The following is a 19,641-nucleotide window of genomic DNA, read 5'->3' on the forward strand; positions in this document are numbered from 1 at the left end:
CATCAGATTATAACTCCGGTTTTTTAATTTTTATCTCAAAAAATGTTATTTTTAAAATATAGTTTTACTGTGTAAAAAAAACAGGAGTTATAATCGGATCAATGAATATATTCTGATAGAATTTGCTCTCAATCCATTTGCTTCAGTAATCTTTTCAGTGCTGGTGGTGCTGTATAACGTTCTATGATACTCTTATGGTAACATCGTTATATTTAAAAAATTGTGTGTGTGTACGCGCGTGCGCACACACAAACATTCGCATTTACCCAGGGGAGTGAATTTATTCATAGGACATCAATGCCTACGATTAAACTTATCCTTAAATAAACAATATTTCAACAAACAAAAATAAAAAACCTAAAAATGGTTAAAAAAAAATTAACAATAAATAAAAAAGCAACAAACATCTACATCATATATAGTTTTTTGTCACGTATGTGTTATATATGTGGATTTTTTGGTTTACGAGGTGAGTGAGAAAAGTAATGACATTGGTAACACTGCGAGCGATCTGGGAACGCTGTGTCTACCGGTCTGTGCTAGACCGGTTTGTTCATCCCTTCCACATGCTTAGTACGAGATTCAACTCCGTTCAGCCAACACATTATTTTTGACAGCGCCATCAGTGAAGTTGTATGTTACGAAAATGTAGCATCGGAATTTAGAGCAACGTTGTGCCATCAAGTTTTGTGTTAAAGTTTGGGAATCCGGGAGTGTGACATTGAAAAGTTGTAACAGGCCTATGGAGAACATTGCTTATCAAGAGCACAAGTTTTCCGCTGACACAAATCATTTTTGGAAGGCCGAGAACACATTGAAGATCTACCTCGCTCAGGGAGACCTTCAACTTCAAAATCTGACGAAAACGTTGAGCGTGTGAGGTTTCTTGTGAGATCAGACCGTCGTTTATCAATAAGGATGATGAGTGAACAGTTAAATTTAAACAATTTCATCGTACATCAAATTTTGATGAACATGCGAAAGGTTTGTGCGAAATTGGCGCCGATAAATCTCACAACGGAACAAAAGGATAATCGAAGAAACGTGTGCGTTGACCTTCTTGACAGGATTGACAATGACCAAGATTCTTCAATCGTGTGATCACAGGTGATGAATCCAGGATATTTGAGTACGATCCTGAAACAAAACGGCAAAGCGAAGAGTGGCACACTCCGTTATCTGCTCGACCGAAACAAAATGTCGAATGAGCAAATCAAAGATCAAAACCACGCTGATTTGCTTTTTTGACAGTAGGGGTATCGTGCATAAAGAATTTGTTCCTCCAGGACAAACTGTCAATAAATTGTTTTACAAAGGTGTCCTTGAAAGGCTCAGGAAAAGAGTGATTCGCGTGAGATCAGACGTTGCAGACAAGTGGATGCTTCATCATTATAATGCCTCCGTGTCACACGGCCATTTCCATCACGGAATTTTTGACTTCAAAACGCATTCCTACGGTTCCTCAACCCCCCCTATTCATCTGATTTGAGTCCTTGTGACATTTTCCTTTTTCCGAAATTGAAACGTGTCTTAAAAGAACGTCATTCTGGAACTCTGAAGAACATTCAAAAGACTGTGACCGACCAGTTAAAAGCCCTACCAGTTGGCGCTTTCCAGCGCTGCTACCAGGAGTGGGTACAACGACTCCGCCAGTGTATAGCTGCCCAAGGGAACTACTTTGAAGGGATAATATTGTCGTTTGGAAAAAAAACTAAGCAAAAAGTCAGTTCCATTACTTTTCTCACACACCTCGTAATTACATATATGTAATTAAACCAAGTCTGTAAATTAAGTAAAAATAATCTAAATAAGTAATGATGTGCGAAAACCAATTAACAGGCCAAGAGATTTCTCATACAATTAAAGCTCATTATTTTCCCTCATTATGTCAAAATTTCTCGTAATAAGGTAGGAATCTATTATTTTTTGTTTCTTTAAATATACAACTAGAATATTTTTAGTATTATCCAATATTCAATAATGTTAAAAAATCGGTTACCGTTTAACATCCACTAAATCAAAAAGTAAGAGTTTATTATTATTATCAGTATTTCTGTAAATTATATTTAAAAAGTAATTAAATTTTTAAAGTAAGTAATGCATATCCGCTTATAACTTGAAAGAACAAATAAAAAGAGATAAGCGAAAAAATTTGGCATTAAAGTACAATTTATTTGATACAAAAACGTATTTATTTTTCCATGTTATCGCCATTTACAGGTACATATTTTTCTCAACAGTGAACCGCTGACATAAAAGATATAAAAAATATATACAATAAACAAAAGGATAACTTTTTCGATTTTTGGGGAATGAGACAATTTGAGGGCCATTTTTTTTATTAGTAAGATAAGCATGTACACATGTACTGAGCTTAATATATAGTGGGGTAAAGTTTACAAAATTTTTAAGAAAATAGACACCTAAAAAACTACCTACCCCACTCCTGTATGTATTGATCCCAAACATTACCCCACACACACTTTTATGAAATTTATGTATAATAGATTTATCTAGTCAAAAGTTATTAAGCTGCAAACCCGCCACCACACGTACATAAGTATGTACGTAATACGTACAGTACCCCTCCACTTTTTTTCTTTTTCGGGTCCCTGGGTCATGAAACGTCGAGAAATGCAACAAATCCCATACCCCATTTTTGTCTAATTATCGTACTTTCCCTTCTTGCAGCAAAGCTGTAAAACTATGATACCAGAAAAGTAAAAATCTGTAATCCAAAATGATATGATACCATAACAACTAATTCAGCTTATTAAGTTACTACTCCAATTTCACTTATTTTTAACTAATAAAAACTAAAATACAAAATTTACTTATCAAAATATGAAATGGAGACTGAAACTGTCATTTTTAAGTTATAGTAAAATAATCTTTAATTCATCGATTAAAAAAGCACAAAAAATAAGTTTTTGAAAAATAATTTTAAAAAATGCCTTGTACAGCATCAGAACCGTTACGAAACAAAACTTACATTACTTATTCGCTTTCATTTTCTGAAATATAATTTGGATCTGGAGCAAAGATCTGGAAATGATCTGCAACATCTACGGTATTCCGATGGAATTACTACTATAACTCAAGTGTCAGTTAACTAGGTATTTTTTTTTTGGTTTTATATATTGGTTAACAGTTCTCTGTTCAATTTAGGTAGAACAATAAGCTAGTTAGCGGCCTCATCCACTTGTCTGAATGTTCTGTATTCTGAATCATCATTATTATTCTTGAATAGTAAACACGCTTGCCCTGGTTTTCCCTGCTCGTATTGCAACATTTTAATATTCATCTAGTTCCCTTTGATTCATTCACTAATGGTTGTCCTGTGTTTTTTTTTATTTTTATAGTTATTTTAAATAAGTTTTTAAATCAAGCCTGTCTGAATAAACTAGTTCTTTTACTATGTACTTGAACGTGACTTTTTCTTTCTTGGTGATCAACTCTGGCGAAAATATTTAGCTAGTCATTCACTGCAGAAAGAAATACGTATTTTTTTACTGACTCAGTTGATCTATTTCCATTTCATTTATTTATTACATCTCTTGGATACATTTAATTATAACAATGCAGATTGCATGAATTTATTAACCAAATTTTATATTACGAATAATAGAAGTAATGGGGCGCCCTTCATTACATTATATAGCAAATTATCAACGAAATGGTAAATAAAATATAATCTAATACAATGAAGGGTGCCAACGCTTCTATTATTCGTGATATAAACTGTTAAAAAAAATGTAAATTCATACAATACGCATTATTATAATTAAATATACAAAAAGTTGTAAAAAATAAAACCCTGAATAGAAAAAAAAATTATAAATAATCATTGTCAATACAAAATGTTTATTCTTGATTTAATGTGTAAGTGAAATTATATTTCTTTTTTTAGTGCATCATTAGTCATAAAGCGTATTATAAAAAAAATCTTATACTTCTAAATTAGACTAAAAGTAATTACTATCACAATTTGTTAGTGTATTATTATGAAACTTCTCGGACACATTCTTAGGGAACATGTTAATTTAACACACAAACATATTGTATAAATGATTACGTAACTCTTCACAGTTGTAAACAATTACGAATTTCTTCTAAAATATAATGATGTTACAAATGCAATAGAAAATGCTGAAAAATTAACTGTATCATTGTAATATTGAACCTTGGGGAAAAAACTTTCGTTGATTGGAGGTTGGAAATAATTTTTTCAAAAATAATTCGTTCTAAATATCTAATCTTTTCTCATTCAAAGAATCATAAATACTGCATGCATGAAATGACCGTTATTGGACTAGATAGTCAGGTCCAGTGCGAATAAAAGAATTTTAGAAAAAACTTTTACTCTCAGTTCATCAAATTCGTATTGATAAACTAATTACGATTCCACGTACACTGCTGCCTGAAAAGAGTCGCATAAAAGAATCTACATTTTTGTTTAAGAATAAGGAAATTAGGAATATATATATATATATTTATTATTATATATTTAAGAAACAATCACGTAGTCACGATTCAGGAGCGAAAATGAATAACCGACTCACATTTCTGTATAAATCTGCATACGATTTGGCGGCCATATTTTTAATGAAGGTAAAAAGAGGCTTGTTACCCTAAGCCCTTCATTATTTATTTTGGGCCCAAAATTTGAAAAAAAAAAAACAATTTGTAAACATAACTTCGGTAAACATTACAAGATTTGGTTAACAGTGAGATCAATATCCATCTTTACTCTTTCCAAAAAGCCCGTTTTGATCCTCTGTACGATGTAAAATAAGAATGCTACAGCTCATGGAAAACGTGATGAAAATGGCTGTTTTTACCTGTTCCCGAGTTAAAACATAGTCTATTATTCAAGAAAATTTTTTTTAAATATAAAAAATACTTTTTGGCCACTACAAGATTGGTAGTTATATACCAAATATCATCAAAATCAAAAATAGTGATACAATCAAATTTATGAAAATTTGTTGAAATGGAATACCCCAACAAAGAACAATACCCCAAGAACAATAACATTACAATAACCGTCCTGACGTGGGTCGTATGGGGAGATGGTTACTATGCACTACTTTTTTTTTATTTTCCTGTTTAGCCTCCGGTAATTACCTTTCAGATAATACTTAAGAAAATGAATGAGTGTCAGTTTAACCATTCCTTAGATGTGTGGTTAATTGAAACCCAACCACCAAAGAACACCGGTATAAACGATCTAGCATTCAAATCAGTGTAAAAATAACTGACTTTACTAGGACATGAACGCTGGAACTCTCGACTTCCAAATTAGCTGAATTGCAAAGACGAGTTCACCACTAGACCAACCCGGTAGATTAGTTCACTAGTTGAACAGATGTTGAATATTTCTAAGCGAATGAAAAAGTTTCTTGTTGAATGTTTGGCTTCGGTTTGTCGATAATATGAGGATTTGATTCGTAAACTCTATCCTTAAAATAGTTCTAGAAAAAAATCGCAACTAGACCAATCTGGGAAAGGAGAAGACCACGATCCTCTGCTGGCAGTTTGCTCTGTTAAAGCCACATGAACGCATACTATTGAGTAGTTTGAAGTGTGACATGTTACTATTTTATTGGAAAAAGCGGTATTCTTTTTCACTACCTTTTAACTGATCGTAAAATTTTTCGAAAATTGTACGGCGCACTTTTGTACTGAAAATCCGATCAAAAAATATTAGCCTTACTACAAGATTGTCAGAAACCATACACAGTTTTTTTACTGTGAAGTGAACGATCCATATATCTGATGAGGAAGTTCAGCATCCGATGCCTGGTGTTGGGCGCATTAACACGTCCAGATAAATCAAATCGTGCTTCAACTGAATTGAAATACAGCATTTGCTCCATCTAAACATCGACAATTTTCTGAAAAGCCAATCGTAAAAATTAAACCCGGTTTCTTATTCTCTACTGGTTTCATATGTTATGTTCTCAGACTTGTTTGTCTGGTCTCAAATTACACAGCATGGCTCCAAATTTAAATCATGAAGAATCTTACGGCAAGATGTGTATTTTAGACTATGTTTTCGGACCGGCAAAAACTTTGTTTGAATATCGGCCATGAAATCTAAAATCATAACGGAAAGTTTCTATTTCGTTTTGTGTTTGAAACTGATTCCATTTTTTGCCATTTTTCAATCGAATAGTGCACGCTTCTTTTTTTTGGGAAGGAATTTATAAATTTTTCCACGAATATTTGACGCGTTTCTTGAACTAATCTAGAGCGCACTTAAATTTCCACGTTAGAAATCATTTTCTCATGAAATCAGACATTTTAAAAAACATAAAAAAAATCTCTACTCCATTGAAGCATGAACGTTTTACAATTGATAACAACAAAAGAGTAGTGACACACACAAGCAGTAGCGGCGTTAGAAGTACCAGCAGTGTTAAAAGTGACAATCATTAAGCTGCAATTCGAGCCGGCTCGAATTGCAGCTTTGTTTGGTTTTAAGTTGCTCACCTTTTTTCTTTTTCCTATTTAGCCTCCGGAAAACTACCTTTCAGATAATACTTCAAAGGATGAATGAGGATGATATGTATGAGTGTAAATGAAGTGTAGTCTTGTACAGTCTCAGTTCGACCATTCATGAGATGTGCGGTTAATTGAACCCAACCATCAAAGAACACCGGTATCCACGATCTAGTATTCAAATCCGTGTAAAAATAACTGGCTTTCTTAGGACTTGAACGCTGGAACTCTCGACTTCCAAATCAGCTGATTTGGGAAGACGCGTTCACCACTAGACCAACCCGGTGGTAAGTTGCTCACCTGGTACTATGTGACATAATTTTACCTATAAAATAAAAGAGAATTGTGAAAACTTTCAGATATTATAAACATATTCAAATTTAATAGACAGGAATTTTTATTTTTATGTGTTAAACATTTTCATCAGGATGGTTAGAATTGATTTTTGATATTCATAAAAATACGTCACATAGTACCAGATATATACAAATTTACATTATATACAAATTGGTCTTTTTATTAAGTAAAAAATACAAGAGTTTTATATCCATATAAGATTATATATATCGTGGTTTCATATGTTTTGCGCAACAGCACTCGTGCGGGCGAGCACACATTTCTTCCTTTGTGGATATGAGGATTACTAAAGTAATCAAGATTTGAGATAATAAATTTTCTGGAAATGTTCACTCATTCGAATGTCAATAAATATATTTTGAGATGAAATTTAATACTACGACTTAGATGATGAAGTGGACGGTTCTTCAGGTCATATTGTATTCATACTTGGGAGCGTTATGAATTTCGAATTGATAAATTAAAAAGAGAAATAAATACCTTCAGGGGATTCTACATGAATTTATTACTTCAGTTAAAATACAATTACGTAAGAGTAGTAACAGCAAACAGCTATTTCATTTTTCACCGTTGCAATGAAGTATTATTATTTACATTTTTAACGTTTTGTGTTTTATTTATTAATACTTTTATCCATTTTTTTACTGTTTATTTAATAAAATCTAATTATTTCACTGTCAAAAGGAAATCATACGTTATTAAGTTTAATTACAAAAAAATTTAATGAAAATTTTATTAATAGTATTTTTTTTTGAACGAGCAAATTATGAATAATAACAATCACGATGTATTTGTTTAAACTAAATAATCCAAATTTAATTTTTTATAACAATTAATGAGAAAAAAACCATGAAATTGTATCTACACAGGAAACTACACTTTAACGAAATTTTGTAAACTTGAAGTTAAAGAATATTAAACAAAAATCTCGTTACTGGGGAAAAAACCACTGAATTGAATAATATTTTACATTTAAAAAAATGATGAAAATTATTTTTTAACTGATATTTCGTAATTGAAATATAATTATCTCAACTTTAAACTACAGAATAACACTGGTATTCTCTTTTTTTCGAATTTTTCTGTAGAAGTAAACTATTTAAAAAAGTATTAAGAAAAAATGCTTAAAGAGATTTTTAATTTAATCCAATTAGAAAGGTTTGCGGATCACAACGAATACGGGATCATTTTTACTAGTCTCTTATTTTCAAAATATGCTAAATTGTAGTTGCTTACTATAAAAAAAGATTAACGTCGTGACACGAATCAATTCAAACCCAATGTGTAACGAACGTCTAATGCCAGGCTTACTGAGAATAAAATCGTATCCCATTACCTCGGTCGCTGAACCAATTTATACTACTATTATATGTACATCAAGATACCGAAACACCAAAATACAGGTGTAGGAACTAGCAAAAATACAGCCGTTAGAGCTAGAAATAGGTTAAAATAACAATTTTAATGAAATATATAATCCGTAAATTTTGTTTGTATTTTTCTAGATTAACTTGAAAACTGAAACAATAAGTAAAGCAAAATTTAACTGGCATTTCGATAGCTTAGGAACGTGGTCTTAACGGTAACTATCATGAAACAAAAAACTATCTATCTTCCAAACCATTAAATCTTTGATTCTGAAACTTTTTTGCCCACCTCCCACATTGAGAATCCAACATTCTCTAACGCCCCCAAAATGTTTAAACTTACCATCTATTAAAAATAATAATTGCAATTGCAGCAATTTTCAGCAATTGCAATTGCATAAAACAAAAAAGTGGCCATTCTTTTTAGTGTAATATTTCGGTTCAGAAATATCGTTCAGAGATACAAAAGAAATCAAAGCTAGTCTTAAGTTTTTAAACGATTTTAATGCAGTTTAGCGAAAAAAATTAGTTTCCTCTATGAGTTCTATGAGTTTCTTCTCACTGTTTTTTTAATTTGATGATTGTTGAAATCTGAAGTATACTATCAAAAAGCACAGCATTCAAGCTTTAATTTTTTTACTTCCGTGTACGACGTAAAGGAAGTATTATGATCGCGAAAGATTTCGGTTTTCATATTTCAACGAAAATATCCATTTTGACCACCCTTGAATCCATTTTGACTAGTTTCGGCGTGACATCTGTACGTACGTACGTATGTATCTCGCATTACTTAAATACGATTAGCCGAAGGATGTTGAAATATTGGATTTAGGACTGTTGTAACATCTAGTTCTGCACCTCCCCTTTTGATTGCAATCGACTGGACCAAAAGTGTCCAAAAAAGCTCAAAATCCAAAATATTTGGATTTTGGACTTTTTTTAACTGTAGTAATAAGTCCTCATTGACAGCTTATCAACGATGTATCTATCATAAGTGGTACTTATTTTCATTGATTCTAGAGTTATAGTCAAATAAAATTCTAGTTAATGAAATATTTTTATCTTACAAGGGGAAGACACATCGGTTCAAATCCGACTTCATCTCCATTTCTTTAATTTATTATTAACCTCTCGTAAAAATAATTACGATAAATAATAATTCAATGAAATAAAATTTTATATACTTTTCATAAAAAAAAAAAAAAAAAAAAAAAAAAAAAGAAAAAAAGTGTATGTAATTTAATAGCGTACAAGGATGTCATATGGTGTCCGCATTAGACTTTTTTATAAGTCTCTTTAAGCCTCTTGATTGCAAAGTTAATGTAGTTTGATACAATAATTTTTTATCACAAGAGTTGTCGCTTTAATTTTTTGTACTAATATAGTAAGTAATTAATTTTAGTAAGAAATATGAGGACAACATAATTTCCTTTCTACCACCTACCTCTGAAGACTTCTAACGCCCACAAGGGGGAGTTATCGCCCACTTTGAGAACGAATGCACTAAATGAAAATAAATTTAATTTTGTAACAAATACTTCTTTTTCCCACATAGGTAATACAGGGAAGCTACAGTTAGGAACTTACAGTTGATTAATGAGAAATACTCAATTTTTCTACAGTTTTTCCGAAGTATAATTTAAATTCCAGAAATTCGTAAGAATTAGATATATAAAAAAATGTTTAATTATATTTGTCGCTCTTCATAGCGTAGTGGTAGCATCTCTACCTTTCAACCAGAGGTTCTGGATTTGAGCCCCGGTCAGACATACCATTTTTCACTCAAAAAATAAAAAATAAAAAAAATATAAAAATGTACCATCAACAAACAACTTTTACTAGGTGCAGGACAGAATAAATGGTATATGGAGGAATTAAATCCTGTCGGGATTTTTCTCCTTCTTGTTTCAAGGAAATGAGTTAATTTAAACTAAGTTTATTTAAGTTTAAGTAAAATTTTTCTCGGGCATTAAATTTTTTTTCAGTATGCCTGACATTAAAAATAATTACATCTCAGTTCTCATGAATGATCGATTTTTATTAATATATTGTTTAACAACCGTACAAGTTTAATAATTTCTGTTAAAAAAGGAATAGAAAAATGACTGGAAATAAAGAAGCATTTTCATTAAAAAACCACTGGTATCTCAATTATATATTAGAGAAGAGTGCAGCTATTTAATAGCGGTAATCAGTGAAACTCATGTACAAAGTATGATAAGATAATTTATGCTTTCAGAAACATTAAAAGTTAGGTTAAATTTATCAACTTTAACATGATACTTATAAAATAACTAAACACCATGATACTTATAAAATCGTACTGTTCATATTATAACAAAAATTTGTTGAAAGACCTAGTTAAAAAAATGTCCTGTTTTAAAATCTTAAGATTGTGATACAGAATATGTTCAAAAGTATTAAATAAAATCGCTTTCAATAAATATCATACTTTTGCGTATAGTAACTAGTGTAATCAGTAATAATTAAAAAGTCATGGTAATAGTCATGTTACTAAAAGACGAAGAATTTAAAAAATTTAAAAATCTGAATTTAAAAAATTCAGATTTTTAAATTAAATAGCAGTATATTAGTGTTTTAGTACAACTTTTATTATAAAAAGCTTGTAATTTATTTATTTTTTTTTTCATTTTGGTGGATCCCATACACAAGAGTAAGCAATTGGGTAAAAAAAATTTTTAAGAAAATAATCCTTGAGTGGTTATAAAATTTCACTTAAACTATTTTTTTTTCCAAGAAATACTTAAGAGTAAGGGCTATCAAAAGATAAAAAGTGCATTTTTAATGCGGTGGATAATTTGCAGGATGAATTTAAGTAAATTCGTGAAGACCGACACTCTGTGTGGGTCCCCTTCACAGAACCCCACATTAGAGGCGAAGGCGTCAGAACCGAGTGTCAACATGGAAAGATCCACTGGAAGGCCGAAGACGCGACCGATAGGGGGGTGGGAGTGAAGGACAGCTGCCTGCGGAGCCGTCGTTCGTCCACGCTTGCGCAGGTGGGCGGCGGTGAAAATGCACAGAGACTCCGGATTCCCCCTTGTCCAAAGGCACCTCCTGAGGCCGTGTAGTACATGACTGCGGATCCGGCCCGGGAAGAGGAGTTAGTTGATGAGGGTTAGATTTAGTCGGTAGATCTGGTACGTGGCGTACCAGAAGAATCCCGTTGCTTATTCTGTTAGATATCAAAAATTCCTACGGATCGGTCCGGTGGGATACGATTATGGCAGCTCTCACGGATAAACAGATTAGTCCCTATATCAAAAGACAAGTACGAGAATATCTGACTGATAGGTGGACTTTGGTCGAGGCGCTCGAAGGTAAATTTAGATATCAGCTTCATGGAGGTGTGCCGCAGGGGTCTGTGTTAGGCCCCTTGTTTTGGCTAATAATAATTGATGGAATACTCAGACTGAGATTACCTGAAGGCTCGGAAATAGTTGCTTATGCCGATGATTTGGCTAAATTAATTGAAGCCAAAATTAACGTGACCTTGAAGTTACCGGTAATGAAGTGCTAACATTGGTTAATAACTGGCTCTCGGACCGAGAACTATCTTTGTCTTTAGATAAATGTCACTATATTTTTCTGGCTGGAAGAAGGCGACTCAGAGACCTAAATCTCCGCGTGGGCGATCGCAGACTAGACCGTGTGGCAGTAACAAAATATCTTGGTGTCATTATAGACCCGGCTCTAAAGTTTAGTCCTCATCTCGCACAGAAATGTAAAGAGGTCGAGAATACCGCAAAGGCTTTAACAAGATTGTTGGCTGGACGTGAAGCTCCACGTGCATCTAGGCGGCGGGTCATTGCCTCAACTTTAACCTCTGTATTATTGTATGCTGCACCTATATGGGAAAAAGCACTTTGTGTTGCAAGAAATGTCGTAAGACTTAGAACTCTGGATAGGCAAGCTCTTATAAACATCAATTCTGCATACCGCACCATCTCTTACGATGCGGCTTGTGTATTATCATCGGTTCCCCCGATCGACCTCTTAGTTATCGTGGCATGCCAAAACAAGAAGCCCAAGCCAACATCAGGCACATATGGCAGGACAGATTGAATCTTTCCACTAAAGCTACCTGGACCAGGAGATTGATACCCGATTGCATGGGTTGATACCAGCACCTATTTGCATGTTTTGCCAGGATTCGGATACTGCCGAACATACTCTGTTCCACTGTAAGATGGACTATACATAGACGACGTGCAGGGCTGCAAGAATTAAATCCGGAGAAACTGCTTCTTTTTCTCCTGCGATCCACTGACAACTGGAACAAAATGGAGGAGTTTGCCAAGATAGTGCTAAAGGCTAAATATGATGTAGCCCTTTTAAGAGGCCATTGAGGCCCCGTGGTAACTTAGTAGTTTAATATTTTCGTTAAGGCAAGGAGTAGTGCTAAAGGCTAAATATGATGTAGCCCTTTTAAGAGGCCATTGAGGCCCCGTGGTAACTTAGTAGTTTAATATTTTCGTTAAGGCAAGCAGCTATGAGGAGAAGATCATTCCTTCGTTTGGGGATCATAACAACTGGGTAATGAAAAGACCGAGACCCGGTTCCCTCGGCGGGGGCTAGGGACGGCTTTGTCGGGCCTGGTTCTCTGTCGGGGGGGCTTGAGGCAGGCACATTAAAACAAAAGATCCAACCGGGGAGGCTGACCTGCTGTGCCGGACGTACAGTCGGCGGGTGGGGAGGCCTCCTTTGAGTTTAAAGGACACTTTCCCGGGCTGCGCATACTTGAATGGATACCCGGCCCGGGGAAGTAGTCGGTAGAAGTTTAGTCGGTAGGGCGCAGGCATACATACGCACTTTACAATTAACGGAACCTGTTGCGAGTCCGACACTCTGTCTGTAAGTGGGATTCCCCCTTCATCAGTAACAAAAGAAGAATTTAAGTAAAAATAAAATTTATTTTAAATTTTAGACTTAGTTTAATTCATTTAAAAATAATTAATTTAATTTAATTCATTACTTGCCTTATTTTAACTCATAATATTTTTTTCATTTTTCATTTTTTTCATGTTCGTCTTCAAATCTTGCTTCTTTAAGTTAACATACTTCCTGATATTGCCTATTGATGGAATTTTGCAGAGTTACTAAGGTTAGATGGCAATGCAATATTCCACCATTAATTTTGCAAACATCCTACGGTACAGGGTAAATTAAGGGTGAAAATTAAGTTTTGTTGATTTAGAATTGTATTTCAACAATAAAAAACTTCGCTATTTCGTTACCTTGTATAGTAAATGTTTGATATTTTATAAATATATTAGACATTTTAATATATGATGTTGTTATCTTTGAAATCCAAATTAAGTTACTAATTAAACTCATAAAATTTATGATAATTGATTAAAGTACGACTGAAATGTGTAAAGCAAGTTTTCCAAATTTTCAAAAATTTTTGTAATATTTTAAATATAAGATGAGAATTTAAATTTAAAATAAATAAAACATTTTCTTTTTACTTAAAAAAAATTTTGGTTACTTTAGATCACTGGGAGTAGTATGGGCAAAACATTTTTATAGTGATTTGAAGGCTTATTTGTGTAAGAAATATTGTTACAAAAAACTACCATTAACTTCTTTTCCGAAGCTAGATATAGCTATAAAAAAAATAATAAAAATAAAACCATTATTTGTGAAGGGGGTAATATTAAATAAAAATGTTTCGTAATTTGTGATCTCGATAAAGAATCTTCAACTTTTGTGAGAAAACATATTTGCTAAAGTGCCCTAGTAAAGATTTGAAATTTTATTTCGACCAAAACACCCACATCTCTTTTCCAATTTCAAACTTTTACAAAAAATTGTATCATTTTTTCCCCCGTAGGTAGAACCTGTCACAAAGTTAAAAGAAAATCGATTAACGCGGTCCAAAACAGACCATCATATGTACTACGTACATATCCACGAACAAACATCTGACAAAAATAGACATTTTGACCTGGGAGTATTGGAATAAAAATATTTTTTTCACAGATTACTTACATTTATTTAAATCTTTTTTTAAAGTCTCCTTAAGTAATAAAATCTAAAAAAGACCAATATTTTTTACCAGTCTATATACCTTCCTGTTATAGCAGCTCCAGCTGCTATAACAGCATATATCGCTATAGCCGGGAAAGTAAAAAAAAACTACCTTTTAAACATTTAATATAAGATTATTTAAATTTCATAACAGTGTGTTGCAAATAATCGACTAACACCAGTACTTTATCGAAAATATCACTAAATACATATTAAATATTCGGTATAATTATCTTAAATGCATTGTTGACACGTATGCTGGTGGTAAAATGATAAATGACGAAGTTAAAACTCTGTTCATCAATTATGTAACTGACACAAACGAATAACTTTACTTTATCAAAGTGGTTATACATGTGCATGCATTCGAATGAGATTGAAGATTTTATTCGATTAAATTATTTCATTGTGTTAAATATTTTGATCATAAATCACTGTTTAAAAATTTCTGTAAGTTATATTAAAAAATGTAGAATGTTCGATAAATTTAAAATTGTTAAAATATATATATATATATATATATATATATATATATATATACACATTAACAAACTCCGTATGCTCGTAACAGTACGTATGCGTGTGTTATCACGTACTGTAGTAATTACAAACTAAGGTCAATAATTCCCATGGAATTATCACTTCTAACTGGTATCCAGCAACTAATCAGAGCAAACATCCTGTTACAAATTTACTGAAAATAATTTTCCCCAATGGGTCTTAAATTGATCGATCGAGTTTCAAATTATCAATCAGCATTAAATAACCTTTAGCTAAGTTGAATGAGATATTAGGAGAGATAATTACGATTAATTATATTGTCATCTATTATTTATACTGACTTATTAATTATAAAAATTTTAATTAAGCTCGGAATATTTTTTTTCACTAAGAAAACTCCAGGCTTGTTTTAGAGTTCCTTACTATGAAACACTACAGGATTTACCAATCACTTTTACACAATTCCTTTTTTATTGCGCTATCTGAACGTCATCTTATGTATAATTTTCGATCCCAATAACTCAAAACCAAGATCTTTCTTTTTTTTCTTTTTTCCTGTTTAGATTCCGGTAACTACCGTTTAGATAATTCTTCAGAGGATGAATGAGGATGATATGTATGAGTGTAAATGAAGTGTAGTCTTGTACGTTCTCAGTTCGACCATTCCTGAGATGTGTGGTTAATTGAAACCCAACCACCAAAGAACACCGGTATCCACGATCTAGTATTCAAATCCGTGTAAAAATAACTGGCTTTACTAGCACTTGAACGCTGTAACTCTCGACTTTCCAAATCAGCTGATTTGGGAAGACGCGTTAACCACTAGACCAACCCCGGTGGTCAAAACCAAGATTCTAAAGGCTGTTTTCTTTGTTAGGTATCAAATGACCAAAAGCAAACATTCCGTATTCTTTAAATAATATAATATTATTCTTTAAATAATATTAATTAAATATAATCTTTAAAATCACTAAAAAGTTAATTCAAAAAATAAACAAAAACTCAAAAATAAAAATTCTCTTATAAGATAACAACTTTAAACACAGTAATGGACACAAAAGAGTTTAGCGTCAAAAACAAATACTGGTGTTTTGTTAAGTAACTTAAAAATTATAACAATAATACTGTACTGGTTAAACTCAAATAGATGTGCTTTAAAATCAATCCTTATGGTGTCTGGATCGTAAATGACTTTGCGAAAGCTTAGGAAAAAGGAAAGTAGTATGAACGGAAGATTTCAGTTTGAAAAATGGAAAATATTTGTAGTAGAATATTAGTTGCAGAGATCAAAACATTTCTGTACCAATTAGACTTAATTAAGAATTAATTTCTTGTTGAACTTCTAAAATTCCAACCTAGATGCTTAATGAAATCTTGACCGACATAACATTTTCCTCCCAACTTTTATTTGATAGGAGAAAGAAGGTTAGGATTAAATATTGGAAGGTCCATTAGTTCTAAGATCTTGTAAGTCTTTCTCTTTTATAAGACAAATATAGACTTAATTATTCTAGATAAATATTCTAAAAAAATATAATATATTCTACAAAAATAATAATTAAAAAAAAAAAATTATATAGTCTATAAAAATATAATATTCTAGATAAGAATTCGAAAACATTCTTAATTAATCAGTATACTATTACACCAATTTTCCTACAAGCATGAAGTTTTTTAAATGTTATAATTGTGAAAGATACTCAACGAAATTAATCAATGTTTTCATTAACTATTATTATTCATCTCAGAAATTAATCTCCATTTTTATAAAGTTTTAATCATTATAATTATTATTTTTTTTACTTCTGCAAGTTAGTTACCTCACAGGAATCCAAAATTCTAAGTTTTTAAAAATTTATTCATTCTTGGAGAACTGAAAGTTATGAAATATAATAAACTTAATTGCAAATTTTGTCCACTATGATTAACCGATCCGTAGAAACCACTTTCTATGTTGAAATTGGTAATTAGTAACCTAAGCGCTGTTTATTTCATAGAAGAATTTTGCTATTTAAAATAATCTATTCACTCAGATCTAATTCGACTCAAAAAACGAACATCAAAAACTTATGTAACAATCTTGTGTAGGTTTATTTCCTCTGAATAAAAGAAAAGTAATAATAATGGTAAGCATATTACTATTTGAAATTCTACCTTCCTGCAGAACAATAGCTTAGTTATTACAAGTAAATTATGCATCGCGATCAGTGGTGGCGACTCGTGTATAAGCACTGTGGAACTGCAGCACCCCCTGTTTCCACTTGATATTACCGATAAAATTTAATATAATGAGTCCTTTTTCTTTAATTCTTTTTTATACTCGTACAATATATAATCCTTAAGCTTAATGTCAGTAGCCATACCCCCAAATCTTTATGGAACAGTTCCAGTGGCGTGGTGTTTGGCTGTTGTGCGCATGTGCACATAGGAAGCTGCACGCAAGGCTGCGAGGGAGAGAGAGCACTGTAGCTGCCGCAGTTCCAGCCCTGGCGTACTGGTAGAAGGTAGTTTTTTTTTACTCGGCGTGTGTATAAAACGTTCCTTGTTCGTTTTTACGCACAATGGTTTTAATATATTAAGTACGGTTTTTAAGCACATGTGCTTATAAACCGTGTACCATATTCTTGAATGTGATAAAGTGTAGAATTAGATTATTATCCTGCTTTCAGCTATTCTATTTGATTCATTTTTTCGATTCTTTTATTTTACAGAAAACTTTAACCATGGCCTTGAAAAGGCACAGAAAAAAAATTTCTGGAGCAGCGCTTTAGCTTGGAAAAACTAAAAGAAGAGAATCGGTTGGTCAATCCTGAGATATAAGGCCAAAAGCAATGCGACTCGCAAACGTACATACGTTCGCACATACATACATACATATATTTTTTGATGTAGATGAATAAATTGGACCCCTAAAATGTAATTTACAAAACATCTCTTAACCAGATTTTGATATAGTCACCATTCTTTCGCTTAATATAGCTTTCTAGGTACATTCGTCGGGAAAGAAATATTTATTATAGCATAATATAGCCAGAAACTCTTTTTTTTTCTTTTTCCTATTTAGCCTCCGGTAACTACCTTTCAGATAATACTTCAGAGGATGAATGAGGATGATATGTATGAGTATAAATGAAGTATATTGTACAGTCTCAGTTCGACCATTCCTGAGATGTGTGGTTAATTGAAACCCAACCACCAAAGAACACCGGTATCCACGATCTAGTATTCAAATCCGTGTAAAAATCAACTGATTTTACTAGGACTTAAACGCTAGAACTCTCAACTTCCAAATCAGCTGATTTGGGAAGACGCGTTCACCACTAGACCAACCCGGTAGATTATAGCCAGAAAATTAATTGAAAATTAACTTTCCTGACGTGACAAAACGTCTATTCGATTTTAGAAGATAGAAAAAATCACTACAATTTGCAATTAATTATCCAAGATAAAACTTACAAAAATTACTAACTTTGTGTACGTTTATATATCTACATTTATTATCTAAAATTATGCGCTTTTGTTTACGAATTCATTTAATACCGTTCGTTTTATAAGATAAAATTATTTTGCGGTAATTCAGTAATGAATAATATACTGGCAATATTATTATATTATTCATTACTAAATAAATATCATGCAAGATGCAGATACGTATTGAAGTGGCGCTGATGGTTGTACTAATCTTTAATATGGGAAGTTGATAGTTCGAAGCCCGGTAAATCAATTAAATTTTTATATAGCTTAATAACGTTAACGGATTCTCAATATTCTTCCTGCCTAATAATCTGTTATTAGATTCTAATTTACTTAGAAACAGAATTCAGGTCTGTTTGTAGTAAAAAATCGCTACCACTCATTCCGGGAACAAGGATAGCAGCTGCCTACCGGGAATATTTAACGTATTTTCGCTCTCCTGTTGTTTATAGCCCATTAGAGATAGGCCTAAATTGCACTAAACAAAACTTTGTTAAGAATGTAGTATTCCCGAAGTGCAGCAACAAGCTTACGATAACATTATGTTATTCAGTAACTACATACGTGGCTCTAAGAATGTCTGTAGATGCAGAGTTAAAAGTTTTATAACTCGACTTCGACATACATGGATTTTAGACCACTGTTCATTTCTGTTATTGCATATCGTACCAAATTTTTAATGGTATAATCTATGATGTAATATTAGAAAAAACTATATAGTTTTATCTTTAAACAATATTAAAGCAATATAATTATAAATAATAAATGTAAGTACTGTAAATATAATTACCTATCTCCGTGGTGGATTGTTAGCGTCTCGACCTTTGATCCAGAGGTCCTGGGTTCGAATCCCGGTCAGGCATGACAATTTTCATACGCGACAAATTTCCGTCTTCGTATTCCCACGTCTTGTAAGCTTCTGTGGTTAATTAAATCATCGGTTGAGAAAAAAGATATGGTCACACTTAATTGTTGTGTTCTGTTGATAATATCAAGATTTACAAAAAATACTTGAAGTCTTTTATTCCAACATTTCTTCTGAATCGAAATTTTCTGACAGCATAAAAATAAACATTCAATCAAAATTTGTTGACAGATTTATATTCAGGCCCTTCTTTGCTGAATAAACAGACCTAAAAAACGTATCGTTGAAAATATTATTTTTTCTTGAAAACAGGAGATTGTTATTTACAAATGTACTTTCTATGTTTATAAAGAGAGCCTTAGAAAAGATGTTTTTGTTAGAAAATATTTAGACGGAAGTGTTACATAATATTAATTAAAATTTTATCAATGTTTAACAAAGGCGGTTCTGAGAAATTTATAGAATTTTAATGCGTTCGAATACTGCACTTAAAAATATTAATACATAAAGATTATATGT

The 19,641-nt window shown here is 32.2% G+C and overlaps 1 protein-coding gene across 1 annotated transcript in view; it reads right to left on the bottom strand.

Annotated features, from left to right (window-relative positions):
• The window catches only part of LOC142324580 (uncharacterized), a 95,674-nt gene extending 76,368 nt beyond the window's left edge, over positions 1-19,306 (bottom strand). The window contains exon 1 of the mRNA XM_075365425.1: positions 19,048-19,306. The gene's annotated coding sequence lies outside the window, so the exon portion shown is untranslated. The remainder of the gene's footprint in view (positions 1-19,047) is intronic.
• Between the last annotated feature and the right edge of the window lie 335 nt (positions 19,307-19,641).

The sequence above is a fragment of the Lycorma delicatula genome, chromosome 5 (assembly GCF_047948215.1).
Source record: "Lycorma delicatula isolate Av1 chromosome 5, ASM4794821v1, whole genome shotgun sequence".
Taxonomy (NCBI): Eukaryota; Metazoa; Arthropoda; class Insecta; order Hemiptera; family Fulgoridae; genus Lycorma; species Lycorma delicatula.